At 37.5% G+C, this 9985-nt stretch overlaps 1 non-coding gene across 1 annotated transcript; it reads right to left on the reverse strand.

Annotated features, from left to right (window-relative positions):
* Positions 1-9517: 9517 nt before the first annotated feature.
* On the reverse strand, positions 9518-9621 carry LOC123325368. The gene has a single exon (XR_006540385.1). It is a non-coding gene; the product is annotated as a U6 spliceosomal RNA (small nuclear RNA).
* Positions 9622-9985: the final 364 nt, after the last annotated feature.

A 9985-nucleotide genomic window follows, 5' to 3' on the forward strand; every position in this document is an offset into this window, starting at 1 on the left:
AACTGCTCAATGCCATCCACAATGAGTTGCAATAAAAATGGCCTTGAGAGTTCCTTTCAGGTGCGCTTGTACAAACATGGACAAGTGAATGGCACTTATAAATACAGACCAGCAGACCACATGACTAACTTTGCATGTTTATAGAACTGCTAAAATGCAGTCACCAGATTCCAAGACCTGAAAAGCATTTTGAAATGTCTCATAGTGGACCTGTAAAGGGACAGGCTGATTTCAGTCTCTCTGGCCAAACAAAGAGCTTTGAAGAAATAGCTAGTGTCGATGAAGAAATTTTGGTGGTACAACTTCAGGTAAACAGGATGCCCATTCAATACTCCACTGGCTCTTTCCCTTCACCATGAGGTCAGGCATGGCTACCATCAATCTGTGTCACAACAACCCAGAAAACATGACAGTTCTTAAAAATGCCGTAAGGAACTATTTAAGAACTACTAGAGGGGCACCTGGGTGGCTCAGTTGGTTAAACGTCTGCCTTCTGCTCAGGTCATGATCCCGGGGTCCTGGGATCGAGCCCCACATCGGGCTCCCTGCTCAGCGGGGAGTCTGCTTCTCCCTCTCCCTCTGCTGTTCCCCCCTGTTTGTACGTGCTGTCTCCCTCTCTCAAAATAAATAAAATCTTTTAAAAAAATCAATTCATGAAAAAAAAAGAACTAGTAGAATTAATCTGTTTACACAATGACAGAGGTGATGTATACATACCCTGGAAGAAGCTATACAATTATACCATTTCCATGAAATGTGATAAGCAATGGTAGATACTTAAGTATATTTTCCAAAGATATCAACATTCTCAAATACCATTTATGATGATGAAACCAAGTCATAGCTCATTTTTCTTATATTTGATCTCCACCGATGTTCTTACCCTAGAAATATACAGACCCTTGCTTACATAAAATAAAACATCATAAAACTTGGGTCAGATGTGTGTCAGAACACCTGCAAATGAGATCTTTGTAGAAACCATAGCATAATATCATGTGACCACTAAGTAATTTGTCACTGATTATTTTTGATACTTCAGTCCATTACACTGACTACCATTATAACTATTTAACCATGAAATGTTTGCCCTCATTTTTATTCATATACTTCATGGGCCATTTACGGCCAGCTATAAAATCATTTGAAAGGTAATTGACTTTACAGCTGAGAAAAATAAGAAGCCTCCTAAACAATCTCAGGATATTGACTTAGCGTCTTACAGGTAAGGATGAACTTAAATTGAATGTGAAATTGGGGAAAGGTGACTTTTTAACGAGTATTTTTTAAAAAATAAATGAAAAGAGTAGCTTGCTCATGTTCAGCTTCCCCCTCCCTTAATAAAAAAAAGCTTAGCTACAGACGGATGAGAAGGTTAAAATGCCTGCCAAGGGTTCATAGTTCAAAAAATAATTACAAGTGTCAAAAGTGGCTTCAACCCAAACATGGGCCATCACTGGCCTCCGCCACAAGACAGCTTTAGAAACTGCACAGGATGGGATTAGGGAGGCTGAAGGTGCATAGGGATAGGACACCTTATCTCACAGCCATGCCTTCAACAAGATATGCTTTATCTTCCAAGAAATACAAAACATAATTACCTTCCTAAAGTCTTTTAATATCCACTCTGTGTGCAAGGCACTGTCCTAGATACCACAAAGTAAGGCAAAGATGAGAAAACCTGATTTAGCAGCCTCCAAGAACTTAAGGTCTAGAGGGAAGATAAATACATGAATAATTTTAGTACAAAGCTTTTATGAAAGGGGCTACAAACAACAACAACAACAACAAGAACAACAAAAATGCACCTTCAGCTGGATTCTGTAGCTCACATAGCTGCTAGCTGGGCTGAGGAGTATTGAGAATGAACCCAGCCCATCCTGGTGCTCTGTGTAGGAGAGGCGCCCCCTTCAGGCCCTGAGAGCACCAAGGGCTGCCTTCAGCACACATTTTGTACAATGCTTATACATATGCTTCCCCCACATTGCAACGCCCACAGTGGGAGCTCTTCAAAGATGAGAACTCAAATTCTTACTTATTCTGTGTTCCAAGCATAACTTAGTTCAGTGCCTAGTGCATAGGAGGCAATCAATAAATGTAGAATATAAAAATTAGTCAATTTAATTCCCTCAATCTAGAATGGGCCACCCTTCCTCTCCTCCTTTTTCACTACACACATTCACATTTCTAAATATAAAAATCCCACCCAGCTCAAATGCCACTTCTTCCTTACAGCAGTATCTCATCTTGCCTCATTTTCCCACCCTACAGAAAATTTTTATCCTTTCCCTGGATGTTTCTATAATTCATATCCCTCAAGCTTCTAAAATGATTTCAAATGGCTGCATTCCTAAATCAATTCTTGTCCATAGCCTTCATTTGCCAAGCCCTCAGTATTCTGTGATTATTGCTATTTGTGTAACTTTGCTTTCTGTGTAAGCTCCTAGCAGGAGATGTCTGACTCTATCATCCCATGTAGGATGCCTTCAGCATTCTAAGGGAGCATACATTTGTTGGTTCAGCAAGAACTTATTCAGCACCAATAATATACCTGATGCTAAATAAAATTTTGATTAAATGAAGTTCTATTTCTAGAAGTAATTGAAAGATTCCAATGGAACAGGGGTCTACTTCTGCAACATTGTATCCTGCTAACACTAGGCTGTGTTTCCTCAAAGGCTATTGACACTTAAGATGTCCTGACACTAACTACCCCATGTATATTTTTTTCTCTCAAACTGCCAAGCACCCTTTTCTTCTGATTAATCTTCTTCCTGGATAGTATCACAAATGATATATACTGATGACCCTTCATCTATACCTTACATGAAATACACTTAGAGTAAGAGCTTAAACGATCGTTTACTCCATAATGGTGGACAACTTCTGCCTTTGACCTCCAAAATTCTGCTACACATTTATGACTTTTCTTCAATCCCTGGGGAGGAGAGTCCTTGATTAAAATGCAAATGTGCTTCCTCCACTCCAAAAGTTTCAAGTTTACTTATTTGGTCTTTCATATGGCCAACAAAACAAAAACAAAATGAAAAGTGCATTAAATAAATGCACAGCTTTTAGCACATTGCTGGGCACATAGGAAGGATTGAGCTAAAAATAGTTAACTGGTAAAACATATATATACAAAGAAGTGTTCTAACTATAGGGAATCTTGTATATAATTGGGTATGCTGTTTCATAGACCAATCTCACATACTCATAGATTTCAAAATCCAACGCTCAGAAAAGTTTATTCTAAAAAATCTGAGAGTCAGGCTGGGAAATCTATAGCTAGTATTTTATGTTTTCATTTTGAAGTTTCTCATTTACAAGGAATCGTTCCTATTTTCTCCAGAGAACATAAAGCATTTTTGCTACTTTCAATCCCACGTCAAGTTGATTTTATTCTTGACACTACGACCATACTTGCAACTAGGACATTGAGGATCACAATGGGATATGAGTATTTCACTGGAGCATTTCATATTCACCAGATTATGTACCTTGTATTTCTGGGAACTCATTCTACAGAATTATCTTATAGATTGCTAATTTTCATAATAAACTAAAACTGCTGATTCACCTAAGAGAAAACCCAGAAGCAACATGCATAATTATACTTGAATCAACAGCTGCTGTGCCCACTAAAATCTTCCCCGTCTCACATTGAAAATACACACCATCACTCTGTTTCTGCAACTAAAAGAAGGTTGTTCTAAATGCAGACAATCTAAGAATCAGTCATCTTGCTTTCAAGTCTTTCAACAGAGGGGTTTAACAAAAAAATGTTTTAGAAACGTTTATAATGTTAAAATTTGTCAGTTACCGAAAATGCTGACAAAACCCAATGTGCATCAGAAACTTCTTGAAGACCCAAAGAAACATAAAAGAATGCAAAGTCCAGTAGAACTGCATGAAATGTGTCCATGGAAGTTCAAAATAAGCATGACATGCTGCCCTAACTGTAAAAAAAAAAAAAAAATTCTGGCATAAATTTCAGATGATTTGGGTGATCCTAGAAATCATTATAACCTCTCACCATCTGTCTCTTCTAATGTCTCCATTCCTAACTTCTGTTCTGTTTTTCTCATGACAGCCCCAAAGTACAAAGCCTGCTTTGAAGGTTATCAGTTCTTTCCCCAACCCTGTAGGGCAGACTTCCCTACTGCTAAAATAGCAATAAAAAATAACTCTTGCCTACCAATTACTGAGATGGTTATAGAATCTCCTATTGGACCATCCTCTAGTTAAATGTTTAAAACTCAGTTAAAATGCAAATTAACAGTAGACAATGTAGCCGTTATGGCTACAACATGACAAGAGAAGTCAGCTTCATGAAAGAATACAAATTTTTGAAACTGTAATCAAATGTGCAGTTATTTCCATTTACAGAAAAAAAGATTTTTTAGATTTTATTTATTTATTTGATAGAGACACAGCGAGAGAGGGAACACAAGCAGGGGGAGTGGGAGAGGGAGAAGCAGGCTTCCTGCTGAGCAGATAATTATAAATCATAACAGAATGGAGACTGAATCACATTCTGAAGATCTCAAGGAGACAAAAAGTATGGGCAAGGAAAAGAAGAAATTAATGATTGGTGAAGATTAAATGACACACCTAATAAGAAGTGACTGTGGAAGAGCAGAAAATAATTAATGTTTTGTCAAAATGGAATAATCCATATTTGAAAAAAGCTATACATTCACATACAAAAACATACACATAGAATGACTAATGGGAGAGTATGTAGACACAAATAAAGCAAAGGCATAATGATTTATTAAAAATGTTACTTCCCCCAAAGTATTCATGGTTACAAAAAAAAAAAAGCACAGACTAATAACACAAATAGAAAAATAGTAAGTGCTGTAACTTAAGGAAAGAGGCCTGAATGTTTTCTAAAGAACAAAATGTTCTGCACTATTTTGAAGGAATATGAGGGAGAATCAGAAATTGTTAAGATCCTGTTGCTGGGTCTCCTGTTGGTCCAAAGAGCATCATCTTTAATGAGCAATGACCTGGGTACTGACTCAACATCTTGACATGGCCACAAACCATCTTGACATTACCAACCTTCATTAGAGACTGATAATATTGGTTCCAGTCTTGGATATTTTCAGGGAAGGAGAAAACATGTTAACCATCTGCCTTCTTTAGCTGTAGTTTTAAAGCAATGATATTCCAAAAATAAAAGCCAACTACATGCCACAGTTTAATTATCAAACTACTAATGAGATCCCCTATTCAGTCACTAACAGTGTTAAGATTTCATTTGCCCATGGAATTTTTTGCACAAAATAATCAATGTTAAAGGATATTGCCTGACCCCATAAAAAATTACCTCTCTGAATTAAAAATCAGAATTAACCAATCATTAATTTCTTCTTTTCCTTGCCCATATTAAAAATAAATGCCTATACATAAAAAAACTGTTATGAGAGACAAGAATAAAATCCTTAGACAAAAAAAGAGATCATGTGAATCATTAAGAAAATTCTAAAACCCTGAAAGACAAAGGCATGAACAATGGGTTTTTAAGTTTCATCCTCATGAGTCATCTAAGATACGCAAACTAAAACAATGAAATTCCATCTAAACTAGCAAAAACAGGGATTATAATAAGTTTGGCAAGTGGACAATGAGACGAGCATACCTATCTATCTCTACTGATAGAAAACTGCCGGGCGCCTGGGTGGCTCAGTCGGTTAAGTGACTGCCTTCGGCTCAGGTCATGATCCTGGAGTCCCGGGATTGAGTCCCACATCAGGCTCCCTGCTCAGCAGGGGGTCTGCTTCTCCCTCTCCCGCTCTTCCTGCTTGTGTTCCCTCTCTCGCTGTGTCTCTCTCTGTCAAATAAATAAATAAAATCTTTAAAAAATAAAAATAAAAAAAAGAAAGAAAGAAAACTGCCTTCTTGGAAAGCAATTTGGAAGAGTATTTGACCTGGCAGTTTCACAGCTGGGAATCTATTCTAAGGAAATAATCCAAAATGCAGATAAAAATGTAGGCACACAGATGTTCCCTAGAGAATTGTATATAATACAAGGAAGTGTCCAACAGTGAAAGAATGATTAAGCAAATTATGGTATGTGCCTATAATACAAACAGCATCTTTAGTTATACAGGAGAACATTTACAATAAATGCTAAGGAGGAAAACAGGATTCAACATTTTACACTAGGTATGGAGTCACATGTATGGGCTGTATGTGTCGGGTCTAAAACCACATCCTGAAGTAACCATCTCTATAAAGACGTAGCATCGGGCGCCTGGGTGGCTCAGTTGGTTAAGCGACTGCCTTCGGCTCAGGTCATGATCCTGGAGTCCCGGGATCAAGTCCCGCATCGGGGTCCCTGCTCAGCGGGGAGTCTGCTTCTCCCTCTGACCCTCCCCCATCTCATGGTCTCTCTCTCTGATTCTCTCTCTCAAATAAATAAATAAAATAAAATCTTAAAATAAAAAAAAAAAGAAAAAGAAATACAAAGTGCAGGCTCCTGGGTGGCTCAGTTGGTTAAGCCACTGCCTTCGGCCCAGGTCATGATCCTGGAGTCCTGGGATCGAGTCCCGCATCGGGCTCCCTGTTCAGCGGGAAGCCTGCTTCTCCCTCTCCCACTCCCCGTTTGTGTTCCCTCTCTCGCTGTGTCTTTCTCTGTCAAATAAATAAATAAAATCTTAAAAAATAAATAAATAAAGACGTAGCATCTTTTCATGAGAAAAACACATAATTAAAGGAATAAAATTTCAACCATTTTCCAATGATGCCACGCAACGAGAACTAAATACCATTTTGGGCTTAATAAATATGGTTTACAAGAACAGGGTTAGGAGAATCCAGACATGGAACAGGCATGGCTAAGCCAAGCCTGTCTTTACTATACAAAAACTAGTCTTTTAAACAAAGTTGAAAGCCCCAAATTTTCAGGATATCAAAGAACACTTATAATAACAGATCACATTTTCAAAGAGCATTGTCAATGAATTGATTGATATTATTTATCAATACAAGTAAAATCGAAGGCTTTCTCTCACTTCTAGAACTAGCTTCCATAATCATATTGTCGGGGTGCCTGGGTGGCTCAGTCAGTTAAGCGTCTGCCTTCAGCTCAGGTCATGATCCCAGGGTCCTGAGACCGAGCCCTCCATCGGGCTCCCTTAGCAGGGAGCCTGCTTCTCCCTCTCCCTCTGCTGCTCTCCCTGCTTGTGCACCCTCTCTCTCTCTCTCTGTCAAATAAATAAATAAATTCTTTTTAAAAAATCATATTGTCATGAGAACATAAGGATAACCCTATAAACATCAGGGTGCACATACCCCTTTGGATCCCTACATTTGTATCTTTGGGGTAAATACCCAGTAGTGCAATTGCTGGGTCATATAGTAGCTCTATTTTCAACTTTTTGAGGAACCTCCATACTGTTTTCCAGAGTGGCTGCACCAGCTTGCATTCCCACCAACGGTGTAGGAGGGTTCCGCTTTCTCCGCATCCCCGCCAACATCTGTCGTTTCCTGACTTGTTAATTTTAGCCATTCTGACTGGTGTGAGGTGGTATCTCATTGAGGTTTTGATTTGGATTTCCCTCATGCCGAGTGATGTTGAGCACTTTTTCATGTGTCTGTTGGCCATTTGGATGTCTTCTTTGGAAAAATGTCTGTTCATGTCTTCTGCCCATTTCTTGATTGGATCATTTGTTCTTTGGGTGTTGAGCTTAAGAAGTCTTTATAGATTTTGGATACTAGCCCTTTATCTGATATTTCATTTGCAAATATCTTCTCCCATTCTGTCCATTGTCTTATGACCTCACTGATATGAGGAATTCTTAATCTCAGGAAACAAACTGAGGGTTGCTGGAGTGGTGGGGGGTGGGAGGGATGGGGTGGCTGGGTGATACACATTGGGGAGGGTATGTGCTATGGTGAGCGCTGGGAATTGTGCAAGACTGTTGAATCACATACCTGTACCTCTGAAACAAATAATACATGTTAAAAGAAAAAAAAGAAGAAGATGATGATAGCAGGAGGGAAAGAATGAAGTGGGGAAATCAGAGGGGAAGACGAACCATGAGAGACAATGGACTCTGAAAAACAACATATCCTTATGTTCTCATGACAAAAACTGAGGGTTCTAGAGGGGAGGGAGGTGGGGGGATGGGTTAGCCTGGTGATGGGTATTAAAGAGGCCACGTTCTGCATGGAGCACTGGGTGTTATACACAAGCAATGAATCATGGAACACTACATCAAAAACTAATGATGTAATGTATGGTGATTAACACAACAATAAAAAATTTTTAAAAAAAGAATAACCCTGAAATGCGTCCTATTATGATATGGCTCAAAATGCCAATAGATCCTGGTAGATGATATAAAGTGAAGAATGCTAAAGTTTCCTGATGATTTGGAGAGGAATCTTGTCTTGGCTATTGTGTCTTTCTCCTTAATCACATTCATTTATAAGTGTACAACTTTTTAAAATTTTTCTTATCAGGAAAGTTGATGAACTATCTCTTCAGCTATCCCTGTTGAAGAGTGATTAAAAAGATTCCTGAACATTGACTACCACTTTACTTTGACTTTTTCTTAAAATATTAAACGGACAAATGGAATTCCTATACTCATTTTTAGTGTGCAATTATATGACAATATGTTTATGTGATGCTTTGTAAAAAGCATCTAAATACAAAATAACAAGAGAAGAATTTTCCAAGATAAAAGATTAAAATTAACAATATCAACACTTTGGAGAATCATTAAAATTAAGGAATATGATTTTAAATAAATGATATCAAATTCTGCCTCCTTTCTAAGTCAATTTCTAACTTTGAAAATATAACTCCGAGTAGTTCTATTAAAATGGATCTAAAAAATAGACTTTTTAAGGCCATTCAAATATCTTTTAAAAAAAAAACTTTAGTTGTTTAGAAATATTTTAGTCTATACAATTGTAATTTATCACATTTACAAGTTTTTATTCTTTGATGATACCTGCATTTCCTCACTTTTACATTTATCCTCGAAAATTGTTTTAAACATGTGAAAGGTAAATTCAAAGTCAGGTGACTCTTTCCATTTGATTAAGAAAGACCGTGATCTCAGGGGTGCCTGGGTGGCTCAGTCAGTTAAGCATCTGACTTTTGATTTCGGCTCAGGTCATGATCTCAGGGTTGTGAGACAGAAATCATGCGTTGGGCTCTGCACTGAGCGTGAAGCCTGCTAGGGATTCTCTCTCTCCCTCTGCCCCCCTCCCTGTCTGTGCTCTTCAAGAAAGAAAAGAAAGGAAAAGGAAAAGAAAAAGAAAAAAAGAAACCCTTTTCTATATATCCACATGCGTGTAATATGCACATTATAGATTATAGATCTATATGTAACATGCATATGGACTGAATTGTCAAAAATATTACATAATTTTTGGTTCTTAAGCAATGAGGAACTCTTAAATAGTCTCACAATATTTCTAGCATTATTTAAAAGTTAAGGCAAATTCTCAAAAGCTGAAATTTGTTCAAATATTTTTGCAAGGAAAAGTTGAAACTAAACAAGAATATACTTTTATTCATGTCATCCTTGGGAAGGGGCCATGCTAATCTTTTCTGTATCATTCCAATTTTAATATGTGTGCTGAAGTGAGCATGGATATAATTTTATAAAATGAGAAGTATTTTTTTTACCCCATACTGCTATTGTTATTAACATTTTTAAATGTTCAAGTGACCATGCAAAAAAGATGCATAAATCCCAATAGTACAATTGTGCAACATAGAAACACCTGTGTAACCCACACTCTCCTGATGACATAGAACATTTCCATCTCCTTAAAACATTCTCTTAAGTCTCTCTCTCATCAATCTTAACTTCACAGAGGCAATCATTTTTTTTAACCTTGCACTGGTTTTGGTCTAGAACTTCCTAAAAATGAAATTATGCAAGATGTATTATGTTATTTTGGTTCTTTTGCTCAGCATTATGTCTGTGAGACTCATTCATGTTGTTGTGGG

Source organism: Neomonachus schauinslandi, chromosome 7 (assembly GCF_002201575.2).
Source record: "Neomonachus schauinslandi chromosome 7, ASM220157v2, whole genome shotgun sequence".
Classification (NCBI taxonomy): domain Eukaryota; kingdom Metazoa; phylum Chordata; class Mammalia; order Carnivora; family Phocidae; genus Neomonachus; species Neomonachus schauinslandi.